Source organism: Protopterus annectens, chromosome 12.part0 (assembly GCF_019279795.1).
Source record: "Protopterus annectens isolate FY-2018-M chromosome 12.part0, PAN1.0, whole genome shotgun sequence".
Lineage (NCBI taxonomy): Eukaryota > Metazoa > Chordata > Ceratodontiformes > Protopteridae > Protopterus > Protopterus annectens.
The window spans coordinates 773796911-773817125 of NC_056746.1; the positions used below are offsets into that span (position 1 = coordinate 773796911).

General features: G+C 43.6%; 1 protein-coding gene across 1 annotated transcript in view; it reads left to right on the forward strand.

Annotated features, from left to right (window-relative positions):
• Positions 1-20215, forward strand: part of MAPK8IP3 (mitogen-activated protein kinase 8 interacting protein 3) — a 3746918-nt gene that overhangs the window by 2579151 nt on the left and 1147552 nt on the right. The gene's annotated exons all lie outside the window — the stretch shown is intronic.

Consider the following 20215-nt stretch of genomic DNA (forward strand, 5'->3'; position numbering starts at 1 on the left):
GCATCATTATGTTTAACCTAGATTTGGGTTCGTTATTAACAGAGACTGAGACACCACCACCTTTAGCCCTTATCTGTGTTGTCATGTGTTGGTCTAAATGTGTGGAAGGCACTGTAGCCTTCCATCACCAGATTACGTTCTGTGGCTTTAAACCAAGTCTCAATAAAAACACAGATGTCTACATTCTCGACAGTGAGGAGAGCTTGTAGGGTGTGGAATTTCTTGTTTAGGCTCCTAGCATTGAGCAGTAACACCTTAAGGTTGCTTTGAGTTTTTTTCTCGCTATGCTGGTAGTTTTATCATTTTGACATTGCCTAAAAAGGCTCTAAGGGGCTATATAAAGTTTTAGCCAATATCTGAAAGCCCAGGTGGTAACAGGTGTATACCATCCCTACCAAAGCAAAGTGGACTGTTAACCACGTTTTTCTTGCTGATAGATATTGGATTCCCCTGGAATGACACCAGAACCTAAGCAATATATTAAAAGCAAACATTTTCTGTTCATACTGTGACATCTCCTTGGTGAAAGTAGAATGCTTCGTACCTGTCTGTGACTCATATTCAGAGAAATTTGTAATGTCACTTTTCACTTAGCCCAGTGAGGTACACCTCAGGTCATTTACACCTACATAAACTATGATAAAATCATATTTGTACCTGTGGTGCAGTGAGCTGTGTGCATGTGTGATATTACAGCTCCTAGCTTCAAATAGGCAACTAACCATTATCTTCTCTTAGTCCATCCTGAAGAGAGGAATATCTGTGTATCATACACTAGGATCTCCTATGACAAGAGTACTAGGTAACACATTTGTTTGCCTTATGGGCTTTGTTTTTTGGTGATCACTGGGTGTAGGCTTATATGCAGTGTTAAGTGTTGCTTTTGGTATGTGTATTACTGATTGCTGAATGTAGGTGTGGCAGTTTAATGGCTTAGGAGGTCTTTGAGGTTTGGTGAGGTTTCTTTTAAGTGCGTTAGCATAAGAAGGTCTATGTGTGGCGTGAGCGATATGTGTGAAGGACGTAGTGTGTGTTTTTTTGACAACATTGTTTGTAAACAAGATTTTTGCCTCCAAGGAAGTTATTATGCACATCTCTCGCATATTGTGTTAGTTTCTTTAAGGATTAAAAGGTTGAGTACAGGATACACTTGCTACATTGTCTCAGGATGCCCATATCTACCAGTCTGGCCACAGAGACAGTAGGAAATTGCAAATCCATGTTGTCAGGACCTGTATTGGGCTGTTATGGTTTAGAGTCTTGGTTTTACAGGGATTGCCTAAGTGGTGTCTAGGTTGAAGGATAGCTATTATATAGTGCTATGACCATAGTGCTGTATGACACTATCTAGAAGGCCTAAGTTTAGCTCTACACAAAGCCTTTCTGTGTTATGGGTTAAAGTTCTAAGAACTCGTTGTGTAGGTTTGCTACCATACAGAGTTGAACAGCTCTGTGAAAATGCACCTAATTTATAGCAGACAGAAAAGGCTGAAAACTAACTCCACTTTAAGCTCCCTGGGGTACCTCCCAACTCAGAGTGAGATAAACACCTTCTGCCACAACATAGATGATCCTGGAACGTCTTAAAGTAAAACAAAGCACAGCACATGTTGCTGTCAAGTGCAGACACCCAACTAAGCCCCTAAAAAGACCTCTAGCTGATGAAACAATCTCACTTTAAGCCTCCCTTGTGTGTTTCCCAACTCAGACAGATTAGGCCACCTTTCTACTCCTACTAGAATTGCAGTCAGAGTCTTATTAATGTAAAAACACACTTTAGCTAGACAAAAGTGAAAAGGTATCAGAAACAAATCAAATAACTAGCTACAACAAGTAATTTTCACTTTAAACCTGTCTGTGCTCTTCCCAACTCAGACAGGGCAGGCTACCTTTCTACACCCACTAGAAATGCAGTCCTATTTTTGCTAATGTAAAAATACACTTTAGTTAAGCCACAACTGAAAAGATACCAAAAAAAATCTAACAAATAGCTACAAGTGACTGCTAGGTGATTCAACGCAGACAAGTCAGCAGTAAGGAACACACGCATTTCAAGGCAATTTCAGTAACCAGTAAGAAGGCCAGGAGTGATAAGATGGGAGGAGTTTCTAGGGCCAGCTACCCAGTAGGGACACGCAGCCCAAAAGTGACCTAGACCTAGCACAAACAAAAAAGCAGTACAGACTATAACAATGCCTTAAATGAATCACTCCAGATAATGCAAAACACTCACAAAACTGATTTAAATAGTAAGAGAAGTGCAATTATAAATCTACTTAAAATGTACTTCTCTTAATGCAAAAATCTAATCCTATTACTGTAGTTATCAGCTTGCATCAGTCTCAACACTGTGATTAATGATGAACTGCCATGTGCTGTAAAATAGCCGGGGGGGGGGGGTTGATTGGCCAAAGCAAACTCAATGAAACACCTAGGCCTAGCAGAGTAACCAAAAAACAATGCAGAGCGTATAAATACCTTACACTTATAGATTTAACTTCAGATAAAGACCTAAACGTAGCTTTTTTCTTAATTCACAGATTTTTTTGCTTTATTTAAATCATCTTTTTTGTCTTTTGCTTAACTTCAAAAAGACCTAAATCTAGCTTTTTTCTTAATTCACAGATGATTTTTGCTTAATTTAAATCACCATTTTTTGTCTTTTGCTTTAATTTAATTTTACATTTGTAGTTCTAAGTTGTATAACTTCACTGCCATTGTTTGTATTGTAGTATTCTTGAACATTTTGTAACTACCTTGTGATAGCCGCCTCTGTACTGTGCTGTAATTTTCTGCATTATATTAGCCTATTGGAGCCTCAGCCCAGTGAACTTTCCTGGTAAATAAATGTCATAAATAAATAAATAAATAAAGAACAAAAAGTACACAAAACTGATTTAAATGGTAAGAAAAGTGCAACTATGAATCTACTTAAAATATACTTTTCCGAATGCCAAAAAGTAGCCCAAATTCATTTATCATATTGCAGCAGTCTCAAAACTGAGATTGTGGACTGCCTTGTCTGCTATAAAATACTGGTGGGGGTGTTTTGTGTTGATTGGCTACAGTAAACTCATAGAAACACCTAAGCATAGCCCAGAAATCAAAAAGAAATGCAGACTATAAAAATGCCTTACATTAATAGCTTTAAATTCAGATAAAAATCAAAAAGTACACAAAACTGATTTAAATGGTAAGAAAAGTGCAACTATAAATCTACTTAAAATATACTTTTCCGAATGCCAAAAAGTAGCCCAAATTCATTTGTTATCATATTGCAGCAGTTTCAAAACTGAGATTGTGGACTGCCTTGTCTGCTATAAAATAATGGTGGGCTGGTGTTTTGTATTGATTGGCTATAGTAAACTCATAGAAACACCTAAGCATAGCCCAGAAATCAAAAAGAAATGCAGACTATGAAAATGCCTTACATTAATAGCTTTAAATTCAGATAAAGATCAAAAAGCACACAAAACTGATTTAAATGGTAAGAAAAGTGCAATTATAAACCTACTTAAAATGCTTTTGTGATCATGTTGCAGCAATATCAAAACTGAGATAGTGAACTGCTCGTGCTACTAAAAAAAAAAGTATTGAGGGAGGTGGCTGGGTTGATTGGCTTCAAGAAAGTCAGTGAAACACCTAGACCTAGCTCAAAAAGCAATGCAGACTATAAAAATGGCTTAAATTAATAGCTGTAACTTCACATAAATAGGAAGAAGAACACAAGACTGATTTAAATAGTAAGATAGGTGCTGTTACAAATGTAGTTAGCATGCACTTCTTTGGATGTAAAAATGTAGTAAAAATGCTTTGTTATCATATTGCAGTAGTCTCAACACTGAGATGGTGGACTGCTCATATACTGTAAAATACCAGGTGGGGCTGGGTTGACTGGCCAACACATAGTTCAGAAAGAGGGACACAGAAGATCACATGCAAGAGTAGCCAACATGAAAGTTCCTCCTAGCAAAGAAAGGGGAGTGAGGGAATTAATGATTGCAAAGTCACCCCCAGTGAAAACGTCAGCCCACAACATAAACTACTGAGAAGGCTCTAAGGTCAACAGAGACCAGGCAGTTGACTGGAGAGAGAGTGCAGCAGTTCAAGAAATTACTCAGGACAGTAGCACCACAACAAGTGGAAGACGTAGGCGGAGTTGAAGAAAAATGGCAGCATCACAAACAGCACATGTGCGGACTATAGAACAGATGTGTGGCTAAGACAGGTATGGAAATAAGGTACATAAAGAAAGCTGGTGGTGTAATGCAGAAGTCCAGGAAGTCATCAAAAGAAAGAAGGAGTGAAGGAAAAATTGTGAGATAGAAATGACACCCCAGGCTAGGAAGGAATACTGGTTGGCTAAGAAAGGAGTTGCATTAACCAAGACCAGAGCATCAGAGGCACTCTACCAGCTTCTGGAAAGTGACTGAGTAGGTGGCACAAAGAAAATATATCAGTTTGAAAGACAAAGATAGAAAGATAAAGAAGATAGACACCCTTCATAAAGGATGCCAGCAACAACCTGTTCACCAGTCCAGAGAACATCAAAGCAGATAGGAGAAACTCCCAGCAGTTTCTGAATAAAAAAAAAACACAGAAAAGCTCACAGACTTTGATGAGAGAGGAAGAGGAGCTCACTTTGACGGTCTCTACTCCGGGCCAGTAATCAATGAGCTTTAATCCTCACCACTGACACCAGTGAGGGACAGCCACTAGAAACAAAAAATGGATACACACAGTATTTTCAGATGCAGCTCTTTGCACCAAGCACAGTTTCCCTTAAGAGCACACAGGGAGCACATTCCAGACCTGGGGCTGGACTCTCTCTCTCTCTTTCTCTCCAGGCCCCAAACAAGACTCCACACTGACCATTTTGGAGCTTTGTTTCCCTGTTGCCAGCAGCTGACACACATTTGGATATTTGATCTAAACACACACACACACACACACACACACACACACACACACACACACACACACACACACACACACACACACACCTGGGAAAGGCTGGCACAGATTTACCAGCTGTGCCCCTTTGCCCATACTGTAAGGTAATCACGCTGACACCAATCAGCTACCCTAAGGATCTTACAAGGGTACCAGTTTTACTGAGTAAAATTAATACTAATGCAAATGGTAGAATTTGACCAAAGTAGCAAGGCTTTCAGGAGCAGCCACAATGCCACTAAAATAAGCATAAGTACTCTTAAGATGTTAAAAGTATTCTCTAAAACACCAGCCACAATGGAAGGTATAGAAATATTTAATAATAAATAATAAAATGGAAAACATGAGAATACTGAATAACTAGCTACACCAGAATTTAAATCACAGGATATATAAAAAACAACACATTTGGATATATTCACACAGATGCAGAAAAACAATACTTGACTAATCTCACTATATTTTCCTGACTGACTAAAGATTTACTGTTCCCTAGTTAAGTTACTTACTACAGTAAGGCATGGTGATGAGTGTTGAGTTGCTTAGTACAGCAAGGCAAGATAAGGTGTGTGGTTGTGTGAGATATCTGTGAGAGATCTTTCTTGTCAGATTCTGAAAAACAAAATGCTGCTGTGAGAGTTCCTTCATAACTCTCACTAATATCTAATAATCATTTCAGAGCTGGTTATAGAATGACATCACATCTGGTCACCTGATTCTGGTACAGTGCACACCAAGAGCTTTGTTAAGATCTGTTGCAGCATCTGAAAGGTATAAAACAATTTCAAAAACATCCACCCTTCCAGGGTAGCAATTAGTTCACCCCTAAGGACAACACAGTACGATTCCTAGTACTGGTTTTCTCAGACATTTTTGTCTGTGGCTGAAATCAGACCTGAAAGATAAAATCTTTATGGCCTAAACCAACCCATTTAATTTTTAAACAATTTTTCAGAATTAGCTGAACTGAGATTAACTTCTTCCCTTCCAGAATTCTCTGTTAAAATATACACATCTGATGCTATCCGTGTCATTAATGATCATAGATGGGTCTTGGATCCAACCTCGGATCTGTGCTGGTAGAGTGAGTAACAGCTCCTGAGGTTGAGCTCCTCCCCTCCCAGGAACTCCTGCTACCCATAATCCTCAGATCTCGTTTGCTGAGAACAGTGCATAGACATGTTCCCTGCAGCTTGAGCTCATCGGTTAGATAAGTAACCTTTTGAAGTTTTCTATCTCTCTTTCCTTTCTGTCTGGCAAGTGTAGTTAGTTTGATTTAGCTTTCTTTAGTTCAGCAGTAGTTTTCCTGTCCCCTTTAGTTCATCTCTGGTCGGTTAGGTTTTTCCTGCCCTTTCCCTTCTTTACTTTATTTCTTTCCCTTTTCTCGAGTGTGTGTTTGTGTGTGTGTGTGTGTGTGTGTGTGTTAGAGGGTTTGTATTTTGTCTGGGTTATGTCTGACAAAACCTCCTGTTTTAGACATTGCTCCTCATGTGGTTGGAAGTTAGCTCCTGCCGACATGCATGAGGAATGCGTCTACTGTTTTGGAGAGCTCCATTTAGAGATTGAATGTGATATCTGCACAGGGTTCAACCTTAGGGCTCTCCTAGACCATAGAAATACATTGCTTCTTAAAGGGCTCACTAAAGGGGGTCCCTTGGTCTCAGGCTTCCCTCCAAAGCCTGTTTGGATCCCAAGAGGAGGCCCTCTTCCTCCCAGGATTCCCCTGCTAAACAGCCAAGGCTCTCAGATGCCTGTGTCCCAGATCCAAGTCCAGGCTTGGGGGTATTGGCTCAGGGGTTTTCAGCTCCGAGAGCCTCAGTTCCCCCATCCAGATCTGAATCTTCTGAGACTTGGAGGCCATCAGATCTGAATGGATCAAAACCCCCACAGATCCGATGAGCCCGTTGATCCATCCGCAGGGTCCTTATTGTGCTTGGATCCCACCGAGATCTGCCAGCTCCCTTGGAGCCCATTATTATAATCAATCCTTCAACCCCTTCCAGAGTTTCGGACCTGAGAAAATCCATCAGGTCCTCCTCTATGGACCGCAGACATTCACCCTATTCAGGCCATTCTTCAGTTTCCTCCCTGTCTACTAGAAATTTGCTCCCATCTGATACGGACCAGATGATGATGAGTTTTCTCAAAGCCCAAATAGAACTAGGCTTGCTTCCCCTAACCACTTGCCCTTTGGCAAGTGGCTAGGGGAAGCAAGCCCAAATAGAACTAGGCTTACTTCCACTAGCCACTTGCCAAGGGGCTCTTCAACCACATCAGAACTCCTCTCTGTCCATCCAGCTCCTGCGAGCTGAGCACCCTAAGGACAGAGCTTTCCAAAGGAAGGGCCATCATGTCAGGTAGTGCTCCCACCACCTGGGTCCCTGGCTGGCTCAGTCCCTTTGCCCTCGGGGGTTGGCATTGCCTCAGACCCAAGACATCCATGGAGCCACCGAGGGGGGGATCTGGTCCAGAGTTTTTGGACTGTTCCCTTCCCCTGGGGGCTTTCACCTTGGATAGCTCAGGACCGATATCATCCTGGGTCATCAGTACTGGACCGGAGTTTCCCCTCCCGACCCATCAGTCATTACCAGCGGGGAGGAGGGTGGGGCTTCGTCCAGCCTGTCAGCTTCCAGGCAATAGAGAGGACCCTCTCCAGTTGGTCACAGGCTCTACCTCAACTCAGGACCCCCATCTACCTGATTCCATTTTGAGTGATGAATCTTCATCATCAGTCTGGGGTCAGCCCTCCCGGGATCACCTTCTGAAGGGCATTACCCCCATAGGGGTACCCTCCTCCTCCGAGTCCTCCCCAGAGCCCATGGTGGAGGAGCCTCCTTGGAAGAGGACATGCAAAAGGAAATGCCTGGACTCCTCTTGAGAGTCTCTCACTGAGGACATGGTTTTCGAGGAAGGGGACGGGTCCCCCCCAGACAATCATCCGAGGATGTGTCGTTTGGAGATGTACTTGAGATCCTGAAAGAGCGGGGTGGTTGGTCTTCCCCCACCAAGTCCTGAGGAATCTGTGTTCCTGAAGGTGTTCAGGGTGGCCCGTCTTCCTCCTAGGTGTCTTCCCCTGTGGATGAGCTAATCCAGCTCATTTCCAGCAGGGCATGGAAGGAGCGGGACACAGTAGAACTGGTCCCCAAGATACATTTCTAAGTTCTCCAAAAGATAAACCTTTCTGGAATAAGGGTGTCCCTGTACATGCTAGTGTGGTTGCCCGCAGCCACCAAGAAAGAGCTCGTGGAATACAGCTCTGCGGTCCATCCCCCCAATAGGGGGTCGCAGGAGTGACAGTTTTGGGAAGCGCATGTATGCCTCAGCTACCTTTGGACTGAGGACTGTGAATTATATGGTACATTTCTCATGGCTGCAAAGGGATTTGGTATCAGAACTTTTCCCTTCCCTTTCAGAGTTGTTGCCTCCAGAGAGCCTTAAACTGGTCTCGCCAAAGATCTCCACTCTTACTTCCCTTGCTTATGCCTTGATGAGGTTAATTTCGAACACGGTCAAGGCCACCTCACAAGCAGCAGGTACAGGCATCATGCCTGGCTTCACCTTTACAGGTTTGCAGACAACTTCAGGGCGTCTTTTACCAATGCCCTGTTTAATGGATCTACTCTATTTGGTCCTTCGGTCAAAGAAACACTGACCCGCAGTGATCAGGAAGGAAAGACCTTGTCCGCAGTGAGGATCAAGTTTTCTACTCCCCAACATTCCTTTTCCAAGACTCAGAGGGGTAGTAAAAAGCTCTGGGTCTGCAGGACGCAGTCTTCCTTCCAAGATGCTCCTCAGGAATCCTCTTCTTCCAGCTGGGGAAGGAATTTTGATGGCAGACGCCGGCCCAGAGACAGAAGAGGTCTACAGAGTCAGGGCTTCCGAGACCCCTTCTTGGAGAAGCCCCCACAGGGCTCCTGAAGTGCTGCCCAACTGTCCTGCCCTGGAGGCAATCGGTGGTTGTGTCTCCTTGCACCACTTGGCTTGGGGTGCTATTACGTCAGACCAGTGGGTGCTAACCATTGTGTCCAGGGGATACTTTATACCCTTCGATCACCCCCTCCAATCCAAAAGTCACTCCCACATGTTCCACCCCACCAAAGGGAGTTAGCTCTCACAGAGGTTCAAGACTTCCTTCAAAAAAGAGCCATCCAGAAGGTCCCAACAGGACAAGGATCAGATACTTACTCTTGCTTCTTTTTAGTGCCCAAAAAATAGGGGACCTGCATCCCATTCTGGACCTCAGCAAGTTGAATTTAACAGTCAATAAGTCGAAGTTCCAGACAGTCACTGTTCAGTCCATTCTTCTGCTTTTGCACATGGATGATTGGATGTGCTTGATAGATCTCAAGGATGTGTACAATCACATAAAAATCTATAGACGCTCCAGGAGATTCCTGCACTTCTGGCTGGGGGCCAATCATTGTCAGTTGTTTAGAGCCCTGCCCTTCGGTCTCACCTCCACCCCCCAGGTGTTCACCAAATGTATGGCAGTGGTAGCAGCCAATCTCTGTCTGCAGGATTTTCATGTCCTTATGTACCTAGATGATTGGCTCCTCATGGCTCCCACAAAGCATTTCCTCTCTATCTAGCTACAGATTTCACTTTGTCTATTTTGCGATCTGGGCATTACTGTCAATCTTCCCAAGTTGCACCTTGCTGCATGTCAGGGGCTGGAATTCATAGGGGTTCTTCTGGACATGGTGTCAGAGACTGCAGCTCTTTCCCTGCGCATGGTAGATGTGATCCTGGAGCAAGTTCTCCTCCTCCTGGATCGGGACAGTGTTCCTGCCCACCTGCTTTTTCAAGCCCTCAGGTCAATGGCAATGGTTATTCAGTTGGTTCCCCTCGCCAGGTACCACATGCAGTTGCCTCAGTGGACCCTCTTGGTACAGTGGTCGGCTCATCTTCACCCTATGTCCATAGCAATCCTAATATCTCAAGTCTGCAGGTGTCACATGGCATGGTGGCTACAGTCCAAGGATCTTCTGCGAGGGAGACCTTTTTGTCTCCTGTAACACCAAGCCACATTGACCATGGATGCTTCCCCATTGGGGTGGGGGGACATTTTCAGGCAAGGATGGTCCAAGGCACATGGTCCCCCTTGGAGACCAAGTTGCACATCAACGACCTAGAGATGAGAGCTGTCCTAATATCGTTCCAAGCCTTCCAGGACTGTCTCCCTCTTGGGACTGTAGCAATTCAGACAGACAACATGACAGTAGTCTGGTACATCAACAAGCAGGTGGGGACACTATCATACCTGCTGTGCAGATAGGCCATGAGAGTGTGGGAATGGGCAATGTCCTCCAGGCACTTTCTTTTTGCAATGCATATCCCCGGCGATTCCAGCATGCTAGCAGGCAAGCTCATCAGGTCTAGCCTGAGTCCCCATGAGTGGTCCCTGAAATAGTCAGTGGCAAGCCAGATGTTTGACTGATGGGGTCTTCCATGCTGCGATTTGTTTGCATCCCCAGCCAATCACAAATGCAGCAAATACTTTGCCCTGATCCCCTCACTGGAGGAGTCCCCCAGGGACGCTCTGATTCACAATTGGCCACCAGGACTCCTCTATGCCTACCGTCCGACGCCCCTCATTCCCACAATTTTAGAGAAAGCCCATAGCCTGAAGGCTTACCTCATCCTCATTGCCCCCTTATGACCTCATCAGATGTGGTTCTCCCTCCTGTGGTCTCATCTGAAATATCCACCCTGGATATTAGATCCAGTCCAGGATCTCATCTCCAACCTATGGGGACTTCCTCCTCCCAACCTGATATCCCTGAGGCTGACAGCATGGTACCTCTAGTTCCAATGATTGCCAGTCAGGTTAAGCTGCCTTCTCTGGTGAAGGACATTATTTTGGCATCTCAGAAACCTTCTACTGAAAAATTCTAGCAAATGGAAGAGGTTTTCTCTTTGGGCTCATTGGCAGAACATTGACCCCTTTTCCTCTCTAGTGCTGGACATTGTGTCATTCCTTTCCTCTCTGTTCCAGCATGGAGTGAGCTTCTTGAAGATTAAACTTCTATTTGTGGCTATTTCTAACTATCACCTTAGTCATATTCCCATGTTTTCTTCTAGGCTCTGCAAGACCTTTCTTAAATGGGTGTTTTTGCTCAGACCTCCTTTCAAAGACCCGGCTCCTCCTTGGGATCTTACCTTGGTGCTGCAATCCCTGACACAACCTCTCTTTGAACCTGCCGCATAGTGTGATATTAAGATTCTGTCTTGGAAGACAGCCTTCTTGGTGGCTATTACCTCTGCCAAGAGGGTTTCTGAATTACAGGCTCTTTGCATAAAGCCTTCCTTCATGATTTTTCGCAAAGATAGGGTCTCTGTCAGGACCAATCCTTCATTCATTCCTAAAGTAGCTTCAGAAACTAATCTTAACCAGCATGTTCCACTTCCCATCTTTTTTCCCAATTTTCTGAACAAAGGAGCGTATCAACTACATTGCCATGATGTATATAGGCAGTTACGTTTCTATTTGAAGAGGACTGAGAATTTTTGAAAGTCAGATCAGTTTTTTGTAGCCTTCTCTCAGGCCAGGAAAGACAAGGCCATTTCCAAAGTGTCAGTTTCACATTGGATAGCTTATTGTATAGCTCATATTTACAGAAACAATCAGAAGAATCTTCCCAAGTCTATTAAAGTTCATTCTACTAGGTTGGTGGCTACCTCTTCGGCATTCCGGGCTAGGACTTCTTTGGATGACATTTGTGCTGCTGCCATTTGGTCACACCCCCCCCATACTTTTGTAACACATTACAAGTTGGATTTGGTATCTAGGGATAGAGCTTCTTTTGGTTCTTCTGTGCTCCAGCATGTCCTTCCTTGGGACATCCCAGGATTATGGATAACTGGGGACTCTGAACCATCCATGATCAATAATGACACGGATAGCATCAGATAAAGAGTTATGTACTTACCATAACTTGGAATCTGTGCTATTCAGTGATATTATTCATCACACCACCCACTGTCCCCCTCCTTCTGGTGACCAGGGATTCTTGGAGTAACAGTGTGTTTGGTTTTGCTGTTCCTGGGTGCAAACAGTGTTACTCTCCTGATATTGATCTAGAAAACTCGATCTGAGGATTATGGGTAGCAGGAGCTCCTAGGAGAGGAGGAGCTCAAGCTCAGGAGCTGTCGCTCACTGTTCCGGCTCGGATCCAAGACCCATCCATGATAAATAATGACACTGGATAGCACAGATTCCAAATTATGGTAAGTGCATAACTCTTTATTTAATCAGTTATAATAATGTAGTCTGACATACTAAGAAATGTTCACAAATAAACTAATAAAACCAAGGCAAACACTTCACCAGGCAGCAATGACACCAATATAAATCCAATCATTCTTTAATTTAGCGCTTTCATCAGGTATAGGACTTCTTCAGAATGAAGTCTGTGAATAGTCTGATGTACATGTATATCTCTTTTCTGTCCAGCAGGACCCACTGTTGATGCATGTTGAACACAAGCAGCTTTACAAATACATTTTTAACACAAGCATCTGTATAAATCAATGTGATAGTCAAATGACATAACATTTTTTACAAAACTACAGCTAGCTATACTGGCGTATGTTACACATGCACTGCCCTACACTTCCTGGCACAGATGGCACTACCTCATGTCATCATACCTGCCACAGAAGTAAAAACAGTACTAAGGAAAATCGTCAGGGGAAAGCAACAGGCTCAGGCTCAGATGAGGCATCATCAGATATGATAAAGATGTTGGGTAAGATAGGGGAGAAATGGCTCCTGTGGGTACTCATAGCAGTGCAGAGAGAAAGGCATATCACGTATGAATGGAGAATAAGCATACTCATGCCAGTGTACAGGAATAAAGGGGAAATTCACAACTGTGGTTGGCACATAGGTATCAAACCTCTGTCACATTGCATGAAAGTTCTAGAGAGGGTGATTGATAAATGGATATGCTGAGTAGCAGAAAGTAAGATGGGAGATGAACAGTTTGGATTGAAATCAGGATGCAACACAACTGACCCAATGTTTGCAGTGAGACAGATAGCTGAGAAGAAGCTAGAGATGAGGAAATAGTCCAGTTGGGCATTCCTAGGCTTGGAGAAAGCATATAACAAGGTACCAAAAGAGCTGATTTGAGCAGTCCTGCAGTGGTTTGAAGTCCGAGAATCATTGGTAGAATTAGTGCAGGCTATGTACAAGGAACCAATGACTCAAGTACAAAGAGTGTTCGGTCTCACAGAGGGTTTTCCTAGTGGCAGTGATTGTGCATCAGGGGTCAGCTTTGAGCCCGCTGCTGTTCATACTGATGAGGGATTACATTAAAAAACAGGTCAGAGGAGACAGATCAACATAGTTACTGTATGCAGACAATTACAGGAAGACTCATAGTAAGAACTTCAGCAAAGGATAGGAGAATGGAATGTGAAAATGAATGCACATGGGATCAAACTAAGCAGAGATAAGCCAGTGGTAATGGCAGCAAAGTGACAAAATCAGAAGAAGCTGATCACTGAGATAGAAGGGAAGACTGTAGAACAGGTTAATAGCATCAGGTATGTGGAGGAGTGGTTGATGAGAAGGGATGGTAAATGAAGAGGTCAAAGCTAGAATCAGAAGAGCTACAGCCAACTGGCATAAAGTTATGAGGAGTAGTGTCTGGCAGAAGATTGTCAAAGAAGCTGAAAAGTAAGGTGTACAAAACAGTAGTGTGATCAGTACTACTGTATGTACAGAAACCTGGGCAGTAAAGGTGAGCAGCTGAGGAAGATAGAGGTGATGGAAATCAAGTGCATGAGATGGGTGGCACACTGTGGGAAAGACAAAGAAATGAGGACTTAACAGCAGAAGCCAAAGAAGCTCCAGTTGCAGAAAAGATAAAAGAGAACATATTACGGTGGTTCGGGCAAATGTGCAGAAAAGCAGAAGACAATCTAGTGAAGAAGGTTTGAGACAGACAGGAAGAAGGCATCCAACAAAGTGGTGGAGAGATTGTGTGAGAGAAGATCTGCAAAAGTCAGTCATGAGTGTCAAAGGGGGTGATGGGGTGGCATAATGGTTAAGCTGTTTACCTTACAGACACAAGGTGCAGGGTTTAATTCTCACATCAGGTAATTGGCTAGGCTTAAAATGACCTATAAGGGTAGTTAGCCTAGTAGTAATTCAGCCCAGAAGTTAGTAGTTTATTGGTCTTTTTGGGCTAACTTTGATTGTATCTGCTCTATTTTCTGAAAAAAAATTATATACTTGTTTCCCACCTTTCTGAACTAGTATAGTCCAGTTTTCAGGTTATTGCTGAATCCAGGGCTGTGTTATAAGTTTCTGTGTTGCCATTACCTTATTGGATAGAAGGAAGTTTCTCTGTTCACCTGTGAGAGAGGGGAGCTTTGTGCAGCCTATCTGTCCCTGGAGAAGTGGTTTCAGCCCAGAAGTTAGTAGTTTATTGGCCATTTTGGGCTAATTTCTATCTCTTTCACTTCCCTGCTATAAAAGCCTCATTTTCATAGTTTATACGCTTGTGTTCTGCTCAGCAAGTGCCTTCCAGGTGTTCTGCAGAGTCTACAACAGCAGAGAGACAAAAGAGTGACTTTGGAGTGATTAAGTATCACTTTTCTGCTTTTCTTGCTGACTTAACTAATTCTGCCTAAAACACCAGTTTTGTTTTTAGCGAATCTGTGATTTAAAAAGTTTGTTATTGTATACAACTCCGCACAGCTCCTCGTGATGTCCTGCAGAGTGATACAGGCAACAGAGAGACCCAAGAGAGACTTTTCCAGATTTAAGTATTTTTTTCTCTGTTTTTTTTTTTTTAGCTCCAACTGCCTTTTCCCGCCTAAAAAGCAAATTTCTAACTGAGCTGTGCTTTAAAAAGTTTAAATTGCATTTGCCTTCTGCTTTTTACAGTTTTTGCTCTTGTTTTATATCAATTTAATTAATTTTTGTATTGTATAACTGTTGTAGGCTACACACCAAAGTGTGCTAGCTTGTTTATAGCATTTACAGTGTTTTCTGTGTGTTTTTCTGCTGTTTCCTGAAAAAAAAAATATATTCTCTTTTCCGGCCTTTGCTGAACTAGATTAGTCCAGATTTCAGGTTTTGCTGAATTCCGGACTGTGGTATAGTTTCCTGTGTTGCCCATATCCTTACTTGGATAGGAGGAAGCTTCTCTATTCACCAGTGAGAGTGGGGAGCTTTGAGCAGCCTATCTGTCCCTGGAGGAGTGGTCTCAGCCCTGAAACTAGTAGCTTATTGGCCGTTTTGGGTCAATTCCTATCTCTTTCAGTTTCCCTGCTTTAAAACCCGCATTTGTGTGATTTTGTGCCAGTATACAACTCTGCACAGCTCCTCGTGGTGTCCTGCAGAGTGATACATGCAACAGAGAGACCCAAGAGAGACTTTTTCAGATTTAAGTATTTTTTCTCATTTTTTTTGCTCCGATTGCCTTTTCCCACCTAAAAAGCAAATTTCTAACTGATCTGTGCTTCAAAAAGTTTAAATTGCATTTGCCTTCCGCTTTTTACAGTTTTTGCACTTGTTTTATATCAATTTAAGTCATTTTTGTATTGTATAACTGTTGTAGGCTACACACTAAAGTGCTCTAGCCTGTTTATAGCATTTACAGTGTTTTCTGTGTGTTTTTCTGCTGTTTCCTGAAAAAAACAAAACAAAAAAATTCTCTTTTCCCGTCTTCACTGAACTAGATTAGTCCAGATTTCAGGTTTTGCTGAATTCCGGACTGTGGTATAGTTTCCTGTGTTGCCCATATCCTTACTTGGATAGGAGGAAGCTTCTCTGTTCACCAGTGAGAGTGGGGAGCTTTGAGCAGCCTACCTGTCACTGGAGGAGTGGTCTCAGCCCTGAATCTAGTAGCTTATTGGCTGTTTTGGGTCAATTCATATCTTTTTCAGTTTCCCTGCTTTAAAACCCGCATTTGCGCGGTTTTGCACCAGTATACAACTCCGCACAGCTCCTCGTGGTGTCCTGCAGAGTGATACAGGCAAAAGAGAGACCCAAGAGAGACTTTTCCAGATTTAAGTATTTTTTTCTCTGTTTTTTTGCTCCTTCTGCCTTTTCCCGCCTAAAAAGTGAATTTCTAACTGATCTGTGCTTTATAACATTTAAATTGCATTTGCCTTCTGCTTTTTACAGTTTTTGCACTTGTTTTATATCATTTTAAGTTGTTTTTGTATTATGTAACTGTTGTAGGCTACACACTAAAGTGCGCTAGCCTGTTTATAGCATTTACAGTGTTTTCTGTGTGTTTTTCTGCTGTTTCCTGAAAAAAAACAAAAAAATATTCTCTTGTCCCGCCTTTGCTGAACTAGAATAGTCCAGATTTCAGGTTTTGCTGAATTCCGGACTGTGGTATAGTTTCCTGTGTTGCCCATATCCTTACTTGGATAGGAGGAAGCTCCTCTGTTCACCAGTGAGAGTGGGGAGCTTTGAGTAGCCTATCTGTCCCTGGAGGAGTGGTCTCAGCCCTGAAACTAGTAGCTTATTGGCCGCTCCGAGTCAGTTCCTATCTCTTTCAGTTTCCCTGCTTTAGAACCTGCATTTGTGCGGTTTTGCTCGATTTTGCACATAGCGCAGCATCGGGCAGCGCCGCTTAAACGGGTTTAAACTATTCCCGGCTCCACAAAGTCTGTTCTTCACATTTTCCCTTAGAACTGTTCTAAATCTCAAAGTAAGCACTCTATTTTCATTCTAAAGTCCTGCAGTTGCTCGTATAAGTAATCTTATAAGTAAGCACTAATAAACTAAAGCACTAAACCCTCTTATACTCCCTTTAAGTACTTGGCTCCCTATTGGTCCTGTTTGATCAGTCAAAAAGTAGTTCCTTATACTATTCTGGCATGTCCAAAAAATCAGTTTCGGGTTTACTCTCCAGTCCAGCTGGTGAATCTGGGAATCTTGAGGCAATGTCACAACTGCCTTATGTACACATACCACCCTCTCCTCCTCCCAACAAGCTGAAATATATGTGAGAGATGCAACTATATAGCCAAACTGGAGGCTGAGCTCTCTCAACCCAATACTGGCGCAGTCAGTCAGGAAGAGAAGGTAACCACACACACACCAAAAATCCAGTTTCACATAGACCTATCACAACAGAAAACCAAACACATAAACACACAAAAACATACTTGGAGGCTCTAAATAAAAATCTGCCCAAGCAGCAGAGACCTCCAAAGCAGACATCCAAGCAACTGCTACCCCACAATAATACCCACGTATCACATAGTTCACAAAGTCAGTGTGCCACACAGTCACAGCCCTTAAGGCTAAACAACACACCTAATACACTTGTAATAGGTGACTCTATTGTCAGACACTCTGACGTCCCACTCACCAGGCTGAACAAGGAGAAGGTCACTGTAAGCTGCCTGTCGGGTGCCAGGATCCGCCACATAACACAAGCACTCAGGTCACTCCAAAGCAAGTACAAATATGACTCCATCATTGTCCATGCTGATGTGAATGCCCTGAGACGTACCTCCCTAGACTACATGAAAAGAGACATAGAGGAGCTCTCTGATCATGTAGCCCAGGCCGGTATTACCCTGACCTTGAGTAGCATCTTACCCTCACCAAGAATGATGCCACAGTATAAAGACAAAATTATCAATTTTAACAATTGGCTAAAGTATTGGTGTCATTCAAAGGGGATCCAGCGTCTGTCAGCCTGGGATGACATGCTTGACAACCCACGTTGCTTCGCTAGGGACGGCTTGCACCTGTCACCCCTGGGCTTTCGATACTGGCTAAAGCTTTTGCCACCCCCATAGTGCCTTTTTTAGGCAAGGCTCAAAAGACAAACCCACCTCCATAGACAACACAAAGAAAAAGAAACTAAGGGTAATTCTGCTCAACGCCAGAAGTCTAAACCTCAAGATGCACGCACTCGAGCCTCTCCTCAGTATGGAGAATATCGATATCTGTGCAGTAACAGAAACCTGGTTCAAGGCTCGCGAGAGCACCCCAGTACTACCAGGTTATACCTCATACCATTCTTTTCGGCCCCAAAACTTGGACCGAACCACAAAAGGAGGGGGAGTATCCATATTCATCAAAGATACCCACACCTCCCGGTTAGTGGCACTGCATGAAGCCTCGGAGACCATCCATGTGCAACTAACAGTGGGCAAAACTGCCTTTCAGTTTGTAACCTGCTACAGACCACCCTCCCTAAACTCAGGATCCCCACTCGGCTTTCCTGAGAACACTGGAGAATATGAAGGTCTCTCCAAACACCATTATATTGGGTGACTTCAACTACCCAAACATAGTCTGGGAGCACTACTCAAGCCCCAACACCCTCGCCCAACGGTTCCTAGAATTTATAAACTCAAATGCTATGGAACAACTGGTCACCACTCCCACAAGAGGGGAAAACATATTGGACCTGATCATCACCAACATGGGGACTCTATGTTCCATACCAAAGGTATACCCCTCATTGGTAAGATCTGACCATAAATTAATCTCACTGGACATCCATATCCCATCCCCAACCTCAGCTAAGGAAACCACGGTAAAGAACTTCTCAAAAGCAAACTTCACACTTCTCAAAACCGAGGTGGAATCCTTCAAAGCCACCGGGTCAGTGGAAAATACGGCCCAAACCGCAGAACCCTTTACAAATGCTTTCTATGGACACCTACAGGAAGGCATGGATCATGCTATCCCAAATAAAACCAAGACTCATTCCTCCAAAGGCAGGAGACCTGTCTGGTGGACCCCAGCCATAAATAAGCTATACAACAGAAGGAGGAAGCTACTACATGGTAGAGCAAAATCCCAAAAAGGGAAGGCATCTCTGATCAGTACTAGCAAGAAACTACGATCCATCATAAAATCATCTAAGGCCAGCTTTGAAAGAAAAATTGCACAAGATGCTAAAGATAATCACAAGGCCTTCTTTAGTTATGTCAGGAACCTGGGTGGCAACTCCCAGATATGCTCTAAGTTAGTTCAAAATGAAAAAAAAATACACTGAGCCCACAGACATTGCCAACATCCTGGCAGACAGGTTCTGTGCAAACTTCTCCTCCCCTCCCCCCCCCAAAAGAGCAAATGTCTATCCCAACAGAGTGTAGCCTTCCTGACATCACAGATGCATAGGTGAGAGCTGCTCTCTCCAAAGCAAAAAACACAGCATCAATGGGACCGGACGGTGTTCCGGGCTGCATCTTACATGAACTCCAAGAAGAATTGAACCCTCACATAAAGTCACTGTTCAGTCTCAGCCTTACTACAAGATATGTACCCAAGGAATGGCGTACAGCAACAGTGGTCCCACTCCACAAAGGTGGTGCCACAACGGACCCCGGAAACTATCGCCCTATAAGCCTGACTAGCCTGGTCTGCAAAGCTATGAAGCGTATCATCATGAAACTCATAAACAGACATTGGGAATCTGCAAACATTGGATCCTACCCAGTTCGGCTTTGTTAAGGGCAGATCTTGCCTCTTGAACCTGGTCGACTTCTTTGAAACAGTCACCAAGGCCATAGATGAAGGGAAGGTAGTCCACACAGCCTACTTGGACCTCGCAAAAGCGTTTGACACAATACCCCACTCGGGCATCATAAATAAGCTCACCAGCTTAAATATCAACCCCTATGTCACAAGATGGGTTGCAAACTGACTCAGGGATAGAACCCACATGGTCAGAATTGCAGGTTCCATGTCAGACTCTAAACCAGTTACAAGTGGCGTCCCACAAGGCTCAGTCCTGGGACCGCTCTTGTTCGGTATAAATTTCTCTGAGGTACAGGCTAACATGGGAGGACTATGGCTGACCAAGTTCTCAGATGACTGCAAACTGGGTGCCATAATCGACTCGCCGACTGACACAAGCATCCTCCAAGAAGGTCTCACAGAGACGGATAACTGGTGCCAGAGCCATGGCCTAAAGCTAAATGCCAAAAAGTGCATAGTCATCCCCTTTGGGAAAAACAAAGTGCCCACAAATTACCACATAGGTGGTAATCCATTAAGTACGTTAGAAGTAATTAGGGATTTGGGGACCCAAGTAGATAGCAATGTCTCCTTTGACAATCACGTTGCCAAAGTGGTTAGAAAGACCTTCTATACAGCCCACCTTATCACGAAAGGGTTCACATCTAGATCAAGAGAGGTCATTGTGCCCCTCTACTCATCACTCATCAGGCCCATAATTGAATACAATGCCCCATTTGGGATGTACCTTACACGACACCTGCAGCAACTGGAAAGACACCAAAAGTACCTCACCAAGAGGATCAA